At 38.8% G+C, this 22,472-nt stretch overlaps 1 protein-coding gene across 6 annotated transcripts in view; it reads left to right on the top strand.

Moving 5' to 3' along the window:
* The window catches only part of NRXN1 (neurexin 1), a 728,802-nt gene that overhangs the window by 121,446 nt on the left and 584,884 nt on the right, over positions 1-22,472 (top strand). The gene's annotated exons all lie outside the window — the stretch shown is intronic.

Below are 22,472 nucleotides of genomic sequence, written 5' to 3'. Positions count from 1 at the left end.
GCCATAGTCTGATACCCTGTATCTTTCCCTGCAGACAAAATATTAGATGCTTAGCAGTCAATAAATTCTCCTCTTCTAGATGTCATACAGAATAACCAAGTCAGACAAAAGTTTAGTGAAAGAAAGACTGAGCAGCTAGTTCAGACAGATTGAAACAAAATAAATAGTTTGTACGTGCCATGGCATTTTTAAAACTGATACTGCCATAGCCACAAACTGGTAAGTCTAATGCTATAATGATACTACCTCAACTCCTTAGCCTTCTTTTTTTTCTGTATTTGACTTCTTCTCTGCTATAATGTGGTGCTCGGGATATTTCAGGAATCTGGATTTTTTCCCTTGATTTTGGTCTTTTGAGGAAATCCACACTGGCAAGTGGCTGCATGTATGCATCTTTTTGCAAGAAGTGCCTGGAATTAATCTCCAGTCTTCAATACACACATTTCCTGAACAAACCAGTGAGTTCTTCAGTTTGTTTTGCATTTTTAAAAGACAGTTCACAGATTATATAATATAGAGAAAGGCATGACAGTGATTTAAGGAACCACAGAAAATAGTCAGAATTTTCCTATGGTAACAGCACATCGGCTGGAACCAAATATAGCTTTAAAATAATTGCTGGTTCCATTTACTCCTCTGAATGAAGCTCTATCATTTAGGTGATGTTGATCAGCTAAATGTATAATTACTGTAATCGATCAGGATGTTAAAAATTTAAAAAATGTCCTCTCCATGTATATATATGAGTATGTTTTTTCACATCATTGTGTAATTGCCATTAGTGAGTCCAAGCAGGCTCCTCAGATTATGTACAAATAAATTCTCTTAGAAAAATTTACAGATGAAACGAATGCCCTCATTTTAAATAGGTGCAGACTACTAGCAAAATCTGTACCCTGATTAATCACAGTTTTTGCTGAGCAAACTCAGTTCTGAACAGCTTGAGGTAGTGGTCAGAAATCAGAGGATGGGTCACAAGAACAAAGAGACCTGGGCAAGCCCTGCTTCTGCCTCTCCTGGGAAAGGAGATCTGGTACAAGGCATGGAGCGGCAGCAGGTACCTGCGAGGAGCCACAGCAGCAGACAGGTTTCTGTGCATCAGGCCAGGGGACAGGCGGGCATGACAAGTCTCCTAGCACGGTTCCCGATCCAACGTGTAGCTTTACAGTCTGAGTCAGGCAGTCTGCATTGGTTTCTGTTGATGGACTGATACCTGTATACTCGGTGTCTCTTATTTAAAGTTACCTCATGTGTGTTTATGTTCCTTTCCAGTTGCTGCTGTGATGGCTGTATAGCTGTGGAAAAGAAAAAGGGGGAAAAAGATGGATGAAAAAAGGAGGAAAAAGAAGGAGGGAAGGAAGAGAGGCAAGGAGAAGAGAAGGGAGAGACATATGAAAGGATGGAGAGAGGGAGAGATTATTTCTTGATATCTTGATATCCATCTTAGTGATCTCCTCCTAGGAGACTGAAAAACAGCTAGAACAAGATCTTAAAGGACAGATGGCATAGCATAACTCTGCTGAAAATCTGTTCTTATTTCTCTGATTCAGCCTTTGCCCAATATGTGTGGTACTGAGAAGTCATGGACTGCAGTTTAACTTAGATATAGTTCCCCACTCATTGTGTCATAAACATGCACTTTTAAATGTTTTCTGAAAAAACTCCAACCAACACAAATTTAAATCTGAAATTAAGATGTAACCATTGAATATTCATTTGTATTTCTGGCCACAAATAGCTACATTGGTATAGTGGATTCATAGTCAACCATTGTCATAGGTAACTGTTGGGGGATGAAGTTCAAAGTTCATCTGTGCAGTCAAACTGGCCTCAAAATGGAGAGCTGAAGAGAGAGCTTTGGCTGGAACTCAGGAAAAAAAGGAGAGTTTATGACCTGTGGAAGAAGGGGCAGGCAACTCAGGAGGACTGCAAGGATGTCGTGAGGTTATGCAGGGAGAAAATTAGAAGGGCCAAAGCCCAACTAAAAATTAATCTGGCTGCCAATAAAACAATAAAAATGTTTCTACAAATACATTAGCAACAAAAGGAGGGCTAAAGAGAATCTCCATCCTTTATCAGGTGCGGGGGGAAACATAGTGACAAAGGATGAGGAAAAGGCTGAGGTACTTAATGCCTTCTTTGCCTCAGTCTTTAACAGTAAGACCAGTTGTCCAGAGAGTACCCAGCCCCCTGAGCTGGAAGACAGGGACAGGGAGCAGAATGAAGCCTCCATAATCCAAGGGGAAATGGTAGCGACCTGCTGCACCACTTAGACACACATGAATCTATGGGGCCAGATGGGATCCACCCAAGAGTACTGAGGCAGCTGGCAAAAGTGCTCACCAAGCCACTTTCAGTCCTTTATCAGCAATCCTGGCTAACTGGGGAGGTCCCAGTTGACCGGAAGTTAGCAAATGTGACACCCAAGAAGGGTTGGAAGGAGGATCCGGGGAACTACAGGCCTGTCAGTCTGACCTCAGTGCCAGGGAAGGTTATGGAGCAGATCATCTTGAGTGCCATCACACGGCACGTACAGGACAACCAGGCGATCAGGCCCAGTCAGCATGGGTTTATGAAAGGCAGGTCCTGCTTGACTAACCTGATCTCCTTCTATGAGAAGGTGACCTGCCTAGTGGATGAGGGAAAGGCTGTGGATGTTGTCTACCTAGACTTTAGTCAAGCCTTTGACACCGTTTCCCACAGCATTCTCCTGGAGAAACTGGCTGCTCATGGCTTGGACGGGCGTACTCTTCCCTGGGTAAAGAACTGGCTGGACAGCCGGGCCCAGAGAGTTGTGGTGAATGGAGTTAAATCCAGTTGGCGGCCGGTCACGAGCGGTGTTCCCCAGGGCTCAATGTTGGGGCCAGTTCTGTTCAATATCTTTAGCAATGATCTGGACGAGGGGATCGAGTGCACCCTCAGTAAGTTTGCAGACGACACCAAGTTGGGCGGGAGTGTTGATCTGCTTGAGGGTAGGAAGGCTCTGCAGAGGGACCTAGACAGGCTGGATCGATGGGCCGAGACCAACTGTATGAGGTTCAACAAGGCCAAGTGCCGGGTCCTGCACTTGGGCCACAACAACCCCAGGCAACGCTACAGGCTTGGGGAAGAGTGGCTGGAAAGCTGCCTCGCAGAAAGGACCTGGGGATGTTGGTTGACAGCCAGTTGAACATGAGCCGGCAGTGTGCCCAGGTGGCCAAGAAGGCCAATGGCATCCTGGCCTGTATCAGAAATAGTGTGGCCAACAGGAGCAGGGAAGTGATCGTGCCCCTGTACTCGGCTCTGGTGAGGCCGCACCTCGAATGCTGTGTTCAGTTTTGGGCCCCTCACTACAAGAAGGACATGGAGGTGCTGGAGCGTGTGCAAAGAAGGGCAACGAAGCTGGTGAAGGGTCTGGAGCACAAGTCTTATGAGGAGCGGCTGAGGGAACTGGGGTGGTTTAGTCTGGAGAAAACGAGGCTGAGGGGAGACCTCATCGCGCTCTACAACTACCTGAAAGGAGGTTGTAGCGAGGTGGGTGTTGGTCCCTTCTCCCAAGTAACTAGTGATAGGACGAGAGGAAATGGCCTCAAGTTGCGCCAAGGGAGGTTTGGATTGGATGTTAGGAAAAATTTCTTTACTGAAAGAGTGGTCAAGCCTTGGAACAGGCTGCCCAGGGCAGTGGTGGAGTCACCATCCCTGGAAGTATTTAAAAGATGTGTAGATGTGGTGCTTAGGGACATGGTTTAGTGATGGACTTGGCAGTGTTAGGTTAACATTTGGACTCGATGATCTTAAAGGTCCTTTCCAACCTAAACAATTCGATGATTCTATGATTCTATGAAAATAGATGTGATTTTTCAGGCCTACAAGGAGTTTTTAGTGCTACTTATATCAAAAGTTTTCACATTCCTTAAATGATCTGGGACGTTTTCCTAAGAACGTTCTCCAGAGAAGTTGCATCCAGCTAAGAGAAAGGATACCAGAAAAACAGACTAGCAAAAGATTTTTGCAGCAGCATTGAACAAATAGGAGAGGGACAACTTGTACATGTCAAGTTCAGAAGAAAAAAATTCTTTTTAGAGCTGGCCAGAAGCATCAATCATATGATATTTTGCATCATTAAAATGACATTAAAATGACATATTTTTCTTATCTATCTCTACTCAAAACTGCAACTCCAGTTCATTGAGTTCAGTGGAGCGCACTAAGTGGAGACCAAAACAGGACAACTTCCGTTAAAATGACTGTGTTGATGTTATATTTTTCAGAACAGTTAAGGAGAACAGCTTGTGTGGTAGCAAGCTCAAGTAAATGCTGTAAACATGTTTTCTGTAATTGAATCTTATTAGCTTTAATTCATATTCTACATAATTAATTAATTCTTTTTTATAATGTTGTCGTATCAGTCAAAATCATCTACTTTTAATGAGTGACAAAGCAAAATGAATCTAAAACTGTGTTTATATAACTTGGCAAATAATTTGGGGTTTTTTTGTTTCAGGTTTTTTTTCCTTTTTTCTTTTTGAAGAGGATTTTATCTTGACTGGAAAATATTAGTTTCGTGCTTTGACATGAGCTTGAGTGATTTTTCTGACTACAAGGGAACTTGTATTCATGCAACACGCACTGAAAGCTTTTAAAGGTGCTAGAAGTAATGGTTATCTGAACTGGAGACATCACGCTTGAATTCTTCCATAAAAAATCCAGATCAGATTGCTTTTTTACAAAGTCAACATTTGTCTTTTAATTTCCCCATTTTCTGTCCTCCATCTCAGCTTTTGTTTAAAATAAAAATCATTCTAGCTATTAAATCCACTGAAACAACCTGTATCACCATACTTAGAGTTCATGACTCTAAAGCTAGTAACAGCAGAGTCAGTTAAATGCCTTAGCTTTGCATTAAAGGCATTAGGTTTGCAAAAGCCACTTGTCAATAACCAAAACCTTTCTTTGGGATATATCACAACTTTTGACTGGGAACCAGTCCCAGAAGGAACAGTCTTTGTTCAATATTAGGTAAATAATAATCAGATTACAGCATTCTCTCGATACTTGCTTGTGAACTCTGAACGTAGGACTCAGCTGAGATTTTGGGGTAAATTTCCCATTCTGCCTCAGTAAAGCCAGGGACTTGAACATCAACCTCCTCATGGAGGATGTAGAGGAAATCTTACGTGTATCGGAGCTGTTCTACTTTCCAGTCCCCTGGAAAGTCCAGTGGCTGCTTTTCACTGAGGCACCGACTGGGTGCATTTCAGTACTTCTGAAATAAAACGTCATAAAATTTCACTTACAATTCCATTTCATGTCTTATCCTTTCATTATTTATATGGGGTGATATATATTTTTAACTGTAAACTCTATTTTAAAAATCTATTTTTAGCTGGAGAATTGAAATTTACTTTTTTAGCCAATTCTAATCTCCACTTAAACCAATCAAAAAGGAGCTCAACCGAAAATGTGGTGAGAATTTTTGACATCTACTTAAATTATTGTGAATGACATTTTTGCATGGGTCTCCAAATGCAGAGAGCTTGGCTAGATGACATGGAGCATAAAATACTGCCCTGAAACCTTTTTGACATGGTATCTCACCATATGGAAATGCTGGAATTTAACATGTTTTGCAATGGCAGGCAATTCTTTATTAATATGCCTACAGAGGAGCAGTGCATACTAAACATTCTGGCTTGCTGACAGGGCTATATTAATACAAAATAGGAGTCTTGAGATAATTACAGTTTTGTGTCTGGAACAAAGAAGTGTGTGATATAGATCTTTACTTAGACAGCCCTCTCCTTTAAATGTGTATTTAATCTTAATAAATGGACAGCCAGTGAATTTAAGATGGTCTGCTATACTTTAACTACGTACAGTATTTAGAATGTGTAATTGGGCTCTTGCCAGTGTAGAAACATATTTTCCCTTGTAACAAGACTGAGGTTTTGAAAGGAATATGTAAAGACTTAAATTAGCAACAGAAAAAAGTTGCAAAAGTTTCTACATGGAAAACTTTATCTCAAGAAATCCTCAGTAAATATCTTAACGTTTTTTTTTTAATTAGGAGGAAAAAAACCCCACAAAAATTTAAATATAGAGATGGAAGAAAAGAGTAGACAACCTTGCTGTAAAATCAGCAGAGTTAATGTTGGCAGGAAGTTCTTGATTCTTTTCCCTTTTAATTATGGGATAAATTTTCTCATTAGGCTTCTCTATTTAAAGCTAACTATAATTGGCTTACATATTAAAAATAACAGTGACAAATAGATTAGGATGCATGTTTGTATGGATGAGTACTTGAGAACCGAAGCTCTTGCAGAAAGTAGCTCAAAGAAGGGAATAATTGAGCTTCCTTTGTTACAGGTGAGGATGAAAACCACTTCATTTCTTCTTCTCATAGAGAGTCTGAACAAAAATCTTCTCTCTAGCTAAGCATACCTAGGTATTGCTAGGGTCAGAGGACTGCAGTATGGAATAAAGCTCTTTAGTTGAGTTGTCTTACTGCTGGAAATGGCCATTGATTTTCAGGCTTTGGTTCTAAGGGAAGTTGTGGGAGGCCGGTGAGATGTGGCCTCTGCCCGGTACCCTGCAGAACATCTTCCCAGCCCTGTGGGCAGCCCTCTCAGTTTCTCACTGCCTGAGTACTTTCTTTCTAGTTGCTAATAAGCCCATGGCTTTAACCAGCTACCTCATGGTCCCTTCTCTGCAACCTCTGCCTAACATCTTGGCGAGGTGTGCCAAACCCATCAGGATGAGGTGTAATCCTAGGTTGTTCTGTGGTCTTACGATCACTCGCGGCTCCTCTGAGTTGTGGACACCATTGCTAAGTGGGCATGAACAGGAGGTATTTGGAGGTATTTAGAGGTATGCCTGGGACAAGACAGTCTAGTGACTTGACCAGGACGTCCTAAAGGCACGACTGCCCTGGCACAAACCCGCGTGTCTTTCTGGACTATTGCTGTGGGGGTTGTTTGTTTCTTTTTTCCACCTGTCATGTAAAAAAAGAAGTAACTCCAAGGAAAACCCCGATGATATGTATTGCGCCAGCAACTTGCTGAGAGGATCAGGAAGATTTTAAGGTATCTCAATCCTAATGGGTGCCTAAAATCTCATTCCTTTCAATGGTAGGTAGGTGCCTAAATAGGAGTAATGCTGTTGACTATCTTTGTAACTCTGTCCCTCTTTGTTTAAGTATAGGTAATGGTCAATGGTGTAGCAGCAACCTTTCTTTATAAAATGGATTGTTTGCATTCAGTCTCGTAATAGCTGTCTGCTTGTATTGCTTTGTTTATCTACGTTACTATATTTGTGTTGCTTTGCAGTATTTATTCAAATTGTATTTCCTTTGAGTATGATGGGTAGTACTGGTCTGAGTATAGTTGTGAAACCACTTATTCACAATTTATTTCCTCCACAAAAATTGTTTTTCACTCATTCACCCATCCACATGGAACTTTTTGCCCAGGGAAATAATTCACTGTGATTACCAAGTTTTTCTTTAAAAAAACAAATATTTATGAGTAGATGAGAATATACACGCATTGCCTATACATTTTTTTTATATAAAGACTTCCAAACCCCCAAATTTGTTTCAGAAATAATGAAAGATTTCAAGAAGCAACCATAGTTGCCAGGACCATTACTCACGAAGTCCAAGCGCTTAGCAGCAATAATGTCTAGCTAGGATATCCTAATTCTCACACAATCTGCAAACTGAATATAGAATTTGTATGCATAAAGAAACATACTTAATTAAAACAATCTAAATCAGCAATAAGTCATAGTTAAAAGTATAATTGGAGTTTTGATTTTAGTGTCAAAATATTCATAGTTTTTATTACATGACAAGTATCTGATGACAGCTATTTAGATCAGAAGTTCCCTGACTGTTCAGAATAATGCCTTATAGGTAGCCTTTCTTTTTTTAATTGAGGGAAAATAGGAGAATATTGATCAATTGCCCAATTGTGTTATTAATTTCATATTTCAAATCAATAAATTCATGTGTGTATGTATATTTGCTTTGTTTTTTAGATTGGTCTGGTTTTAGAATGGCAAAATTGTGTCAGACTTCATACATTTTTATACTTTACGTGTGTCAGATGAACGTCAGTTGTTTTATAGAGCAGGTGGAGGGGTACTGCAGATATAGGTAGTAACAAAATCAGTGTAATGGGATGCGTGACTTCAACCTTTTATTCAGTAAAAACACATGTATTGGACACTGCTGCAGAGATACATGTTCAACATCTTAAATATCAACAATGTATGTTCAACATCTTAAATATCAGCTTCAACCCCTCAACCCTAAGAGTATATTTATTAACCACAGGAATATACTTAGGTATTTCAAACCACAAATGACCTATTGCTGGCCACATTCTTTTTTAATAATTGCATTGATCTACATTTCAAATTCATTTCTTGATTGCTTGTGGGTGCCCAGTCTGATATACCTCAATCCCGGTTTTCAGGAACGCAAAGTCACTGCAGGTCCCTGGAAAACCAAAGGGGAATGAGGCAAGAAATGAGCACCTCTATACTGAGCTGTTAATGTTAATCCCAATGTTAATATATATTTAAGCCAATATATATTTCAGTGCCCTGTATATGTTTGTAATTTTTACAAAAATTGCATTGGATCCTGAATTCTCTGCTCCACTCCATAGGCTTGGATTCTTCAAACATGGCCAGCACAGGGATATTCTAAAAGGTTTAAACATATGGAAAGCTTACAGAGATGACTCTTAATCTGCTTTTACACTAGGTGATAGCAGGAAACATTACATTTTCAGACAACCTCAATTAATGTATAAAATTTCACACAGTATGTTGAAAGAGATAGAAGGACAGAATGAATGAATGTAAGAGGAATGATTTAGATGGCCAGGTCTCTAAGTATGGAAAAGTTCACCTGAGAAAAACATTAAATCAAAGAGAAGAGGTAAGGAGTGGAACCAGAACTGTAAATTAACCATATCTTTCTGGCACCATACAGACTTCAGTTATTATTTCCATTAATTGCACGCTGACCATCAAGCCCCTAAACTTCTATAATTGGTTATGGTCTGAAGAGCTCTAATGAACTGGGGCTAAGACTGTGTGTTATGCTTTTGTATTTTGTAATGTACAATGCAGTAATTAAATAATTGTTTTAATTTTATAAAACAAAGGGTGTTTTATGCCGAGTAACTTGCAAGCTTAGATACTTAATGGAAACTTGCGGTTTATTTATCTACAAATACTTAGCTGTAGGTAACTGACAAAATGCTGATGCAAACTGAGCCATACCCTAGCAGAGAATCATTACAACAACCAGTTAAAAACCTCAAGGCCAAGCAGCTCATTTCAGTTTCACTTCATTTTGTATACGGTTTACTGCCATATTTGTTGTCCTGTTTTTTCTTTTTAAATTCCTTCAAAGTATCAGTATCAGTATTCACATTCAGTTCTTTCCAGATAACTTCTTTTTTTCTCTCCACTGAGTTTTTGAGTGTAGCTCCACTACATTTTTAAGTTTAGTATTTCATTGAGTTTGCTTGCACTTTCCAGAGACATTTCCATCAGACTGCATATTCAGTAAAATTAAATAGGTTTTTAGGACACTGGAAAACAAGCAACTGTAAAGAAGGTGTGAGTGGGTGTTTTTTGCTTTGCTTTGCTTTGTTTTGTATTGTTGTTAAATAGGATATGAGTTGCCAGCCCAAAATGAGATGTTAAGTCTGCTACAAAAAGTATCAGCCTAACCACACTAAATTCTTGAAACATATAACCTTTTGGATTCAGCCTTGTAAAAGTGTGTCCTCCAAGACCAGGGCCATAAATTGATCCCCATGGCTCCCTATCCCAAAGAAGAACAGACTAATCTGAAAAGGATGTGAAGAGAACCCAGCTTGATTAGGTTTGTTACAAGACTAATCACTGAACAGTGGCAGGGATGCAAGAATTGGGAATGCCACAATTCATTATTCATAACACACATCCCTCTACTTAATAAATCTTGAATAAAAACATTACAAGCAAACCATGCTCTCCTTCAGCTGGCTGGCTTCCAGGGCCATTCTGTTGTACCTCAGAATGCATGTTTGGCAAAAGACTAATTTAAAGATTTTCTGATTAGTTTTACAGTAGTAGGTGTGCTTTATTACTAGGCAGCAATTTTCTGATGATACACATAGAAAATTTTAAAATAAACCTTTAAGACTTTTAAAATTTCAGTGGCCTCCTGCCCTGTTAGACCAATGGAAGGATAGAAAGGGTCACCTTTGAATCCGGGAAGTCCATAGTAAACTGAAAGTTAAAATGCTTGCGGTTCTAATGTACTCTAAATTAGAGAATAAAACAAAATTTTTCCTTGATGCTGTTTTGAAATCCTCATTGCTAACCAGCCACTTCTCCATGAAAAAAAAATCCGTAAATGTTTTTTCCTTTTTATAAGAGGAGAGGAGAGAACTGAAAGGTTTTTAAAGTCTGAGAAGCTGAGCTGCGATGAAAACTGCCATTTGCGCTTTCACACCTGATTGCAAACCACTGAAGTCAATGCTGTTCTATTGACAAAGCAGTGTCAGCCTGTCAGTTTGGGATTCAACTCCAGCCTTTCAGAGCTGCTGTCCTGGAAGTGTGGAGAAGTCAAATAAGAACCACTGACTCTGTTCCAAGTTTCCTGGGTTTTCAATGAAAGATTTCTCATGCAGCTGTAGCTGCCGAAGAGAATCTTGTGTGCTTCATCTTTTGCCATGATTCCTGCAAGCTTGAACAATTTCTGTATTTATGAACGTGGGTCGCTTTCTGTATTTATCAGGTCCATTCACAGCTGCCAAGTAGAGTGCCAGCTTAGGGCTGCAAAGTTTTATTACTCTGTTTGCCTCTCTAAATAAAATCTGTATTAAAACTATCAACTAATTTGTAGCTTCTCTGGCAGATAGTAATGACTTTTTTGGACATTGTTGATAGCAAGTAGAGTGAAGCAACCAAAGCTGAGCGAGATGAAAAGCTTCACATCCCACTGATGTCTTGAGTGATGGTAGGCTGCCAGTATTTGAATTAGATTTCTTCTCTCAAATATATTCATCTTTGTTGTCAACAAAGGCAAAATTTTATGGATAAGACATCCTTCCTTCTCTCCAATTACCACTCTGTCTCACAGCTTTATCCCTTTATTCTGGGCAAGGTTCTGTCCATCAGCTCCATATTCCCCATTCAAAAATCAGTCTAAAACCTACTGCCAGATCAGGGTTTCTCTCTCTCTGGTTACTCATGGAATTTCTCTAAGTGTTTTCATGGGGTGAAGTTTTGTATTTGTAGGAATCAGCTGCTTCTCAGCAGCAGCATGGCATGATTCTCAGTGTGGGGAAATGGGGCTTTCCTGCCCATAGTCTCTGTGGCCCAGGGAAAACAGATCACCTTCGTGTTGCGGACTGATGCTTTTTGCATGTTTTGGATTGTTATTCTAATCTTGATGTAACGTGGCTTCTCTCAGAAACAGTATTTCATATTCCAGTTTCACGTGTTGTGAATATGAACGTATGCCAGAAATCGAAAGTTTGTCTCAATGTTTTTTTCCCCCATATACTGTTAGCACTTTCAGCTCCTACCTGATTTATCTTCTAAACCCTTAGGTACAAGAAAGAAAGAGGTATGTGGATTGTCCTTTTTTTTTCAATTCTACCCAAATCTCTGTGAATGAAGAGGGTGGATAACATATGAAAGCTACACTGCAGACTCCATTACAAGAACCTTACAAAATCCAAACCTGCGTGATCCTTCCCCCAATTAGTATTCATGTAAAATACTTGCCATTAGTGGCCACTGCATTAAGTGGAGTCTTATGGTAGATGGTAACACTTGTAAAAGGTCTAAGAAATCTTCACTATATAAGGAGAGCGAGTACCATAAGTAAATGTTTTAGATAATACATGGATAAATTGAGCATGAGGGGAAAACACTTTCCAAAAGACAGAAAAAGTCTTTGCTGGCACCATTAAAATTACTTCTAAAATATGCTTAATTCAAACTTCCTATTTCTAGCTGAGCTAGAAATGCTATAGTCTGAGCCCAAATAACACTCAAGGGATATAATGAAGTTGGTCACCAAAAGAGATGTAAAATAACTCTAAATCATGAAAAAAAAGGACTCTGGGACTGAACGCTTTGGAAATAGAATGTAGTTCTCTATGCAGCTCAATAATTAGGCTACAGTTGATGATGTTGAGTCTCTGATGGCTTCTTAAGTTTCCTGCATATGTATCCAGTTTAAATGAGAGACCAGACCTTTGGCTGGGGTTTTGAAAGAAGTAGTGAATGAATGAGAGGCCTTTGGAGCCCAAATCCTATTTAGATACATTCTGTCGATTTAAAATTTACAATTTGTCATAGTACTTACCAGAGTTTCCCTCTGGTATTAATTTCAGTTACTTTCAGCATGTATTTCTTCTTGCTGGCTGACACTAGAAGAATATAATTGAATTCTCATTTTTCAGCAACTCCTGGGATACTGGGCAATATTCTATGCCTAATATTTTGTCCTGAGAATAGTAACAAGAACATGAATACAAAGGAATCAAAATAGTCCATTTAAAGACTTCTCATTTGTGAGTCTTCCAGCAACTATGTTGTTTGCACACATAAGAAACTTTTTGGTTTGGGGGTTTCCTTCAGATCACTTCTTTGGAACCTTCATTTTTAAGTCAAGGGAGTTTGTTGTTGTTCTTTTATAATTCCATGGAAGAATGATGTATTAAAAGCTGAGTCATCATTATCTGATGTACAAATGAGGAGGATATTAAGATATATGAAGGTTTTAATAATTAAAAAATTCTTTAATAGTCCTATTATATGGCTGTCCAGTGAAAACATGTGGTACTTTCAATCTGGAAAGGAATGTGGAACTATTTCAAAGTATGAAAAAAATGTGAGTGCACAGACACTATAAATGACATCTCATTTTAAACATCTTAAAGTTTGATTGTATGTTTCTTTTATGTGCTAGAGGTTTAACTATGTAGATTTTAAATAAGGGGCAAACTAAGCTGCAGCTGGGAGAGATTTGGACAAAATGTTTTCAGATGGTCTTTTGATCCCCCCATAAACTCAAGCTATAACAAGTACAATTAATATATAAAATTCTTCTTTTTTGAATTTGCTGCTATTATGCATTATTGTTTTAAAAAATGCAAATACTGAGAAGAGAGTTTGGACCTATATCAATAGCAAGCTTATTATTGAAAAAATATTTCTGTGTCGGTAATAAGTAGCTAGAAACACAATACCAGTGCCAATGAAGAAAATTCTAGCTTTGATTGCTGTATTTCTAGTTAAAATCTGAAAATCTCTTTATGAAAATCACAGTGTCTGTGCTTTGGATGCTTTTAGATGATTTAGATATGGAAAATGATTGTTATTCAAGCAGAGGGGGAGATTAAAGTCAGAGATAAAGCCCCCTTAAATCTGAAAGGAATGATCTTAAGAAACAGAACTAAGTCTACCCTCACGTAACAATTTTTGATGAGACAATGTTGAAATATCAGATATCTAAAAACAAATTTGGATCCCAAGAACATGCAAGCTGAAATTCCTTGTGTTGCCTCATCTATTCCTCTTCAGAGATAATTCTAAGCACGTATAATAATAGACTTACGACCATAATGATAGTATTAACTGTTTTCCATTACACATTTTGTTCCCATTTGATTTATTTTTTTCTTGCTCCTAATGATTATGAGATGTTTTCAGATTTCTTTACAAATACATTATCATTTTTTACCTAAGAGATACACTTTTTATTTAGAGTGCTTGGTTCTAAGTCTCTTTTTCTCTCTCTCTCTTTTATTAGCCATATTTGGAATTAAAAGCATGAAAGCATTATCCCCCTATTTCTCATAGAAGATTAATTGGAGTTGGGAGCAGTTGCTTGAAAGTAAATTTGCAATGAGCTTGCTTTTCAAAACTGCTCGTATTCATAAACCATCTGCCAGTTCCTCCTTAATTTATCAAAGCTTCTAGGACAATCTTTGCCTTTTATGGAAACACAAGGGAAAAAAATGCTAAGACGTTTTGATCTGGCAAGAAAATCGAAACAAAAACCTCCATGATTTTCTCAACAATACAAAAAAATCTATGAAATTAGAACAGTATTTAGGCAAAGGTTTTTTGCCAGTTTGATTATTTGTTCCATATCTATTTGAAATGGAAGCTTATTTACATGTTCCCAATGAAAAGAAAATTCAATCGTGAGTATATGAATTTTTGCCTATGTCCTACTTAATCTGTTTTCTTTTTTGCTTTCCCTACCATTTTTTTTTCTAACTACTTTGCAGTTCAGTTTAGCACTGAATATGATTCTTCCAGGGTGGAAAGGGGAAGGGAAGTTATCTAGTAGAAGACAGCAAATTTTGGAAGAGTCTTCTTAAGTAATCTGCAACAGAAGTGAACCTGTACATCATCTCTAGCATATGTCAAGGAAAATGCAACAGGATTCTCTGTATGAAAAAAGGTGCATGCATAAGTATTGTTAATTAATTTAAGTAGTTTTTAACGGCCTCACTTACTTTTTTCACTTTTTCAAAATTTCGTATGAGTTAATATGCCTCCTATTTCAGTTAAAATAAACTTTACCTTCTTTGATCTGTTCTGCCCATCCTCAACTTACATGCCCCTTCAATCACTTCTAATCAGTGCAGTTCTTTATGAGCTGTTGTTTTCAATCTTGTAAAATACATCCCATGAGAGCACTTCTATCAATGCATTATCCTTCCTGGATTATCACTCTGTTCACTATTAATTCATGAGATTGATTCACCCCCTTCCTTGTAGAGAAATATTAACATGTAATTAAGATACAAATCCAAATGTGAGAACATAATAACAGGAAAGCCATCTGAGGGAACCAAAATCACAGCAGTGACATGTTCTAGAAGAGGGCTGCAGCTGAAGATTAATTGGTGAGCACTCACAGTGACAGCAGATAACTCATGTGTTGCATTCACAGAGGGAATGAAAGAGCTGGAATCTGCAGACTCTTTGCCATAAATAAAGGAGACTGCTTTCTGCAGAGCAATTCCTAAATCTGCTTACATTTACAATGATTCCTCATGTTGAAGATAATTTGCTGAATACTGTGTGAAATCTGTGTAGCTCCACTATAGTCGGGCCAATTCACACTCTCTTGGGACCGGGCTCTTCTATGTCACTTATAGCGTCAATGAATAGCTGTGAATTCAAACATGAGCAAACTTTTATTAAGGTCACACTACTGGAGCAGAAGAGCTAATGGCATTCTGAATTTGTGCTTGGCATTTACTGCTCAAATCTTATGAGATGCATAAACACACAGGGCAACATTTTCTTGATCTGGAGTTATATTTTGTGTTTGTGTGTGTGTGTGTATGTGGTTCTCAGTAAAACTTTAAATTTATTGGGACACTAACCAGATTTACTAAAAGAGAAGTAGATGGAATTTTTTAATACATTTTTACACTGTTGAAAAACTGGTGAAGATTTTTAAGTGGGAATATTGCAGCAGATGATTTGTGAAGAGAGGGAGAAAATTCAATTTCATTTGGAAGGTTAAAAAGAAATAGCTTTAAGTCATGTGTCTGCAAATGACTTAATCTTTGTTAAATATTTTATTGCACTGCAAAAAGGATCCATGCAAAGTTACTTGTGCTGAGAATACCATGGAATGAAGAGCACAATTCCAGTAACACCTTCAGAAAGTGTTATCAATAACTGAAAATGCACGTACGATTAGATACTAAAATATTCATATCATTATGACAATGGAACTGTTATGTTATAAAAAGATAAGAACAAAAGCAGATGATGAAGCTTTAATAGCTAAACCTTACATAAGGTATGACTGAATCAGATGGACATAAGATACAGTATGTTGTGTATTAATTCCAAGTGGCTAAAAATTCTCATAGATAATATAAGTTGCAACTAAACTTGACAGGTCCTAAAGGTTTTAAAGGTTTGAGAAATTCAGGATGGAATGGGGAGATTTCCCATAATACAGAACTAACAATATGATGTACAAATAGCTTGGGCATCTCACATCGCATTTCTTTGGTGTCAGGACAAATGAGTTTAAACAGGCAACTAAGCAGGTTCTACTGCACAAACAGATGAAGAAAAGACATCAAAAGTTACCTGTAAATAAGGCTCACGAACAGCCTGTTTTTGAATCCTGGTTCTTTTTTTTTTTTTCCTTCCATGCAAAGACTAGTAAGTATTTGTGGGAAGTAGCCTCTCTTCCCTGAAACTTCACTGACTAATGACGGTTGATTTTTACCTCAGTGAGGTAGGCTGAATGTCAGAGCTCAGTGTCTGGAACTGTATCTTCCATTCAGTCTTCTTGAAAGTATGTAATAGGAATACAATTGATCCCCCTTCCTCCCCCACTCCCATTCTCCACTCTCAATGAAAGGATAAACTTGATTGACACTCTGAAAACCAACTTGCAATGCCAGAGTGGTTGTATCAAAACTCAACTGTACTGTCTTTTGCAAATAACAGACACAAAATAGCAGCAGCCATTTTATGATTATGTAGTAGGCTGCTACAATGGTGCAGTCATTCAAACAAAACAAAACAAAAGTGCATGAACGAATTACACAGGCTGTGAAGACAGCTAGTAGTTGTGATCTTGGGCATGAAGTTCAGACAAGCATTTATAACCTTATACAGTTATATTTGGTACTGCAGAACTCACCACTGAAAATCAGAATCATTACGATGACTTCATCCTTCAAGAAACACTCTGCTAATGTCTTTCAGGCTGTACAGATCTAGAAAAGTACTTCTCTCAATAATTAAACAATTATCAAAACATTATTATTATAAATCCTGCCCTGACTTTTCATTAGGAATATTCTATATAAGTCTCAGGTTTGCAGTCCTGGCTTTACAGGTTATGTTATGTTACACAAGGCATGTATTGGATGTCCTAAGCAGTGAAATATCAGTGAAGGCTGCATATGAATGAATACACCCTGTTCTTCCTTCTTTCCCATTATCACATTTCAAATACGTCCATGAGCAGCCAGTACAAAGTTAGACACAATGCCAGTTTGGACTGGAGATTGTATTTATCTTTTGATGGATTGTGTAATTATACCAAAAATAATTAGGATTGGCTTGAAAAAGTGTCTATTCTGTTGGCCCTTTTCAGCCATCCTTTTTACAATCATCCTGTCTGAACTAATAGAAAGTAAATAATGGTTAAAAAGTAATGAGAAGTAATGGACCTGAAACAGATTGACTGTTGATTGGGTACCACCAATTTGCAGCATTTGTGCTTCCTTCAGGGCCCTTGAGCTGTACAGCTACCTAGCAACCATGAAATCTGCTATGAGATATTCTCATACAGAAAGAGCTGCGCTTGCCAGCACTGTACTGTGATAATCGAGCTGGCAATATAGCTGAAATTGCTGTGCAACAAATACCCTTACATTCCGCAAGATGTTAAGCTCTGTACTGCGCATCACAGCTAAGACTATAAACCCTTGCCTCTCAAGAAAATATTTTCATACTTCAACTATAATTTGTTTCCATATGCAAAAGTTGTTGTGATGTGGGGGTTACCTCATGCTTTCACTGTCAGAACACTGTAAGTATTAATATTTGGGTTTGCTAATCTCCAATAATATATAAAACTAGATTTGGACAATCCAGATATGGACCCCAGCTTCTTCAAAATATCAGTGTTGTACTTCTTTGCTACCTATTTGTATTTGGAGGCATTTCTTCCCCTGTGCCTTATTTTCTCGTGTATAAAAGAAGACAATAATATTCACATATATCACTGGGTAGAACTGGTGGAGAGGAAGGAGGTTATTTCAGTGATGCAAATTTTAATTATTTCATTGTTATTTTGTGAAGTGATTAGGTAGAGATGGTACTGTGACTTTCATACAGTAGTAAAATGGCTGAATTTTGTCATACCTCGTCCCCTGGCTCTAGCTTTAGCATTATATCTTGTTCTAGTCGTATAGGGAAATGGCATCAAAAGTGCAGCATCCCAGCCATCTGCTGAATTCTTGTCTGTTGAAAATATGACTAACAACCTAACCTACCTTGTTAAGCTCTTTTTTCAACATAGAAAATTAAAACCTTATTGTAGCCCAGATTTAAAAGTTAATGAACCCTTATAATAAATTTCTCACATCTAATTTAAAAATTAAAACTATTTATAAACAAAGCTTGTAGGTTGTTTTTTTTTTTAATTTGCTATAGTCAAAATTAATATTGCTTTGTCAGGTATGAACAAGGGAATGTTTTAATGTCCTGTTATGGATGATGTCCTAGCACATTAACATAGTACATTATTCTGATTTTTGTCAGAACAACTCTATCTCCTTAAAATAATGCTTTCTGAATTTAGGTCTTTAACTGTTTTCAGGGCTGTACTATCATCACTTTGTTATGCTCAATTAAGATGTGTTAATGTATGGATATTTTATTTTTGATTATTTTTCAAGTGCAGTATGAGGCATTCCTGGTCTGACAGCATTTTTTAACCATTTGTATCTTTTTTCCTAACGAATGTGATTGCAACCCCCCACAAATGTGCATGTGTGTTTTGATTTCTCCTCTGGTTCACAAGTCTGGGATGCAGTCAAGAGGAAGATAACCTTTGATTTACCTGACAAATCGCGAATGTGAATAGCGCAACGGACAGCTCATCAAATCAGCTAAACACTGAAGTGTTAACATAGATGTAATATCAGACCATTCTGAATACCCAACTCCTCATAATGACCTGCTTGTCCAAAAGTAATCTTGAAAAAAAGAATATTGAATTAATTTCTTAGTGTCAGTCAGCCATTTCCAGTTTTGAGCGTGGCAGTTTCAGGGAACAGAACACAATATACATGGAAAGCAAAGCATGCACATTACAGTAGTTTTTATCTGTGGCTACAGTCTTACCCCGAAGATAACTGCTCTTAGAGCTGTATCTTCTTTTAATGTATTTTCCTGAGATTACAGTTTTGCTTAAGAAAATTAATAGCCTTGTTACCATGGCTTTAAAGCTTTGTGATACATTCTGATCAAATACCACAGAACTTGAAACAGTGCTAAGTGAAATCGATAATGCATGTACTAAAACCCTCGAAACATAGTTGTGAATAGGGAATTGGCTTAAGCAGGTATAGTTATAAGGAATTCATGCAGGGATTGTACCATTTTTAGCAATGATTTCCCCAGTAAACTGTTGGCCACGGGCAGGGGGGTCGCCTAGCAGACCCCTGCTCCCACAGTAACGGAGCTGCTCGATCCAGGGAAGATCACACAGGAGCAATATCCTTTTTCTTGACCTTGGAGATAACTCCTCCCAGAATAGTTTGTCAAGCTGTAGGCCAACAGTGCAAGGAAGATGAATTGGAAACGTGAGATTAAGGACCGGGAGATTAATCAGGGGGGGTGAAAATGTGCCTCAGCTGCTCACCCCACCTGGCAGGGGAGAAAGGGGAGAGGTGACAGCGGAAGGACGAAGGAGGCTGTTTAGTTTCGCAGATGGAGACCGAGGGTGTGACAGCTCCACACCTTTAAACGGGTGTTATCCAGCCCGCGGGTGGCTGTAGACCGACACCAGGCAGCTCCCCGGGGGTGCCGCTGCGCCCGCCGCCTCCGGGCGTGTGCTACGCCGGGCCGCGGCCCGCGAGGGAAAGGCTTTGCCGGAGGAGCTCCGGCCAGCGCTGTGCTGAGGTAAAAAACACTTTTTTTGTTTGTTTGGTTTCTTTCCTCCCCGACACATATGTGTGTGGCAGCAGTCTTATCTCCCGCGGGGTCTTGAAGGCGTAACCGGTTTGCTTCGATGCCTGGAGGTCCTCGCCTGTTTTGTGGCAAAGGCAGGAGAAAGGCGGCTCGCTGCCACGGCCACTCGTCTGTTATGAAAATGAGCCTTAATCTCTCAGCAAATATGCCTTGCGGGGGGCCTTAATGTCATTTAAAAGATCCTGTTGCTTTTAAAGTAGAAATCGGCAAGGAGCGAGGCTACGGTGCTTGGTACGGTGCTCCCGCCTGCAGGCACGGGGCGGGCGGGCGGGAGTTTACCTCAGGCCGCCCGCAGCGCCTCCCGCCCGGCTGCGGGGCTGCCGCCGTCGAGGAGCGGGGTAGGGGTATTTCACTCCACACCGTGACTTTGCACTTCAGGTTGGGACCTTAAAGACCTCACTTGGTGTTGAAGCTAAATTTTGGCAGAGTAAATGCAGGCTACTGCTCTTCCTTGACTTTGCTACCTCAGGTGCGAAGGGTTTTCAGCCCAGAGAAAACACGTAATAGCTTCAATGAGATGGTGATGTGGAACCTTTACCCTATGTGTGAATGCAAATGCAAACCCTAAAAGGGAACAATTAAAAGAAAATATTATATACGGGTAACTGACATTGATTTATTTTACTTGCTGTGGCCGGGGTTGATGCAATTTAATGTAACATATATTCAACATAAACAATTTTAGGTAGCCAAAGATGGCTTTAAAGCAAGGCAGTAACTTCTGGGTTTGTTATATACCTGCTTCTGTGTAATGTGAATGGGAGAGTGAAATCTGGCATTCATTTCCCATTGAGTGGATTTGAAATTAGCACTGCAGAGATAAATTTGTTTGGCACAGTCCTACTGTTCTTCATTTAATCTACCCTTGTGTGAAAAATGATAGCTGCTTTTACAAAGTGTCAGTTTTCCAAGTCTCTTGGAGCTCTGTCTTAATATTAACGTGTTTTGACAGAAATGGAAGCTTAACGTTTTTGTTCTTTATGTCAGTTCTGCAAAACCAAAATAATCTCTAATTGCGAAGCTTTGATTTGCCGTGTTCAAATTTCCATTCTTTTACTGGAGAACAAAACTCGTTTCAGTATCAGAGTTTTGTCTGCAATGAAAACTGCGCCGGGGTCAGGAAGCATGGCAGGATTGGGTGTTCGTATGGTGCTCATGTTGGGGAATCTTGCACAGGTTTGAGTTTATAAAGATCTTATTCAGCATGTAGATGAATCTGGTTTTGGTTTAAAAGTATCAGAATGCTTCTTTACTCAAGACCACTGAATAAGACTTTGGCAGAGCCTAATATCCAGGTGATCATAAGTACCTGTGTCTTTCATGTGATAAAGGATATGTTGTCAACTGTTAGAGTTATGTTGATGCTTTTTGGTTTTATTTTGAAAGTTAATTTATAAGAGGGTTAAGTTACTTTAGCATTAAAAACTAAAAATGTAAAACATTACTTTTCCACCCTCCTAAGGGATGTATTACTTTGTGAATGAATAGCATGTCTTGTGGCTTGTGAATTACACAATTATTTGAACTATCTGCATTTTCTTTTCTGAGGCAGTCTAAAATGTGTCTGTTGAAAGGTTTGAACTTTTAGTAATAGAAACTCCTTTGGCCATCTATGGTATTCTGAAGAAAAATTAATACCTTAAGATTACCTTAAGATCTCAGAAGTTAAACACGTTTTTTGGGGGTGGTGGGGTAAAAGTGGTAGGCAAATCTTACACAGTGACATGTTTTATCCAGCAGTTTCCCTAGCTGGGTCCCCTCATTCCTACAATAGTCGTAGAAAAGTTTGCTGTATACTGCAGTACTATCAAAAAACCCTTTGAATAGATGCATTTGCACTTCCCATTCCTCTCCTCAAGGTATAGCACAATGTATGGGAACTTGAAGTACTACCTGATGATGAACCTTAAGTGATGACTAAGACAAAACACCAAGTACATTATTCTGTACTCCCTTGTTTTCCTATGATTCATTCTCTCTCTGTGCCTGCGAGTAAGCTTCATATCAGCTGTAACTAATTCTGGGGTAGATACAATTCAGCTGGGGATACAAAACCATAGCAAATATTTGCTTTTATGGTGATTGAGCTTAAGAGCTTCATTATTTTACGAGGTGTGAGGACACCAGTAGTTTTCAGGGAGGGTGTCATTTGACCAAATAAATCAGGTGTTTCATAAATGGTTCTAGTTGTGGCTTTGGGTTAATTAATGTGAATTAATTAACATAAGGATCAATGTCCATATGGCCCATTATTCTCTTCTGCCTGGCACCTACTTCTGGACACTGCCAGAAAAAGTATTAGTACAGGTAAGCATGTAGTAAGACTGCTCCAGAGTACTCTAAGCATTTGTGGTCCGTGGCTTCCTGAGTTACAAGTGGTATCTGCTTTTGATAACTGTTGCTAGACTTTTATTCCATATAACTGTCTAATCCTGCTTTGAAATAAGCAGCACCCACATGTCAACTGTGGGCTGTGTGAAGAATGATCTCTTGCTTTATGTCCTGTTTCGGCTTCATTCAAGACTCCCGTGTCCTTGTATTGGGGAAAAATTGTGGACAGTGCGGTGTTGCTTGCTCACCTTCCCATTTTGAATGTGACTTTATAGTCTTGAGTAATGTCCTGCTATGGTCAGCTCTTTTTCAATTGAACACTCCTAGTGTATTAAGTTCTTCCTCTTAGAAGAGGCTTCTTGTGTTTTTGATTGTCCTTGTTA

This window comes from Calonectris borealis, chromosome 3, assembly GCF_964195595.1.
Source record: "Calonectris borealis chromosome 3, bCalBor7.hap1.2, whole genome shotgun sequence".
Lineage (NCBI taxonomy): Eukaryota > Metazoa > Chordata > Aves > Procellariiformes > Procellariidae > Calonectris > Calonectris borealis.
Note: the sequence above shows the minus strand (reverse complement) of the source record. Positions and strands in the feature narration are given on the sequence as shown.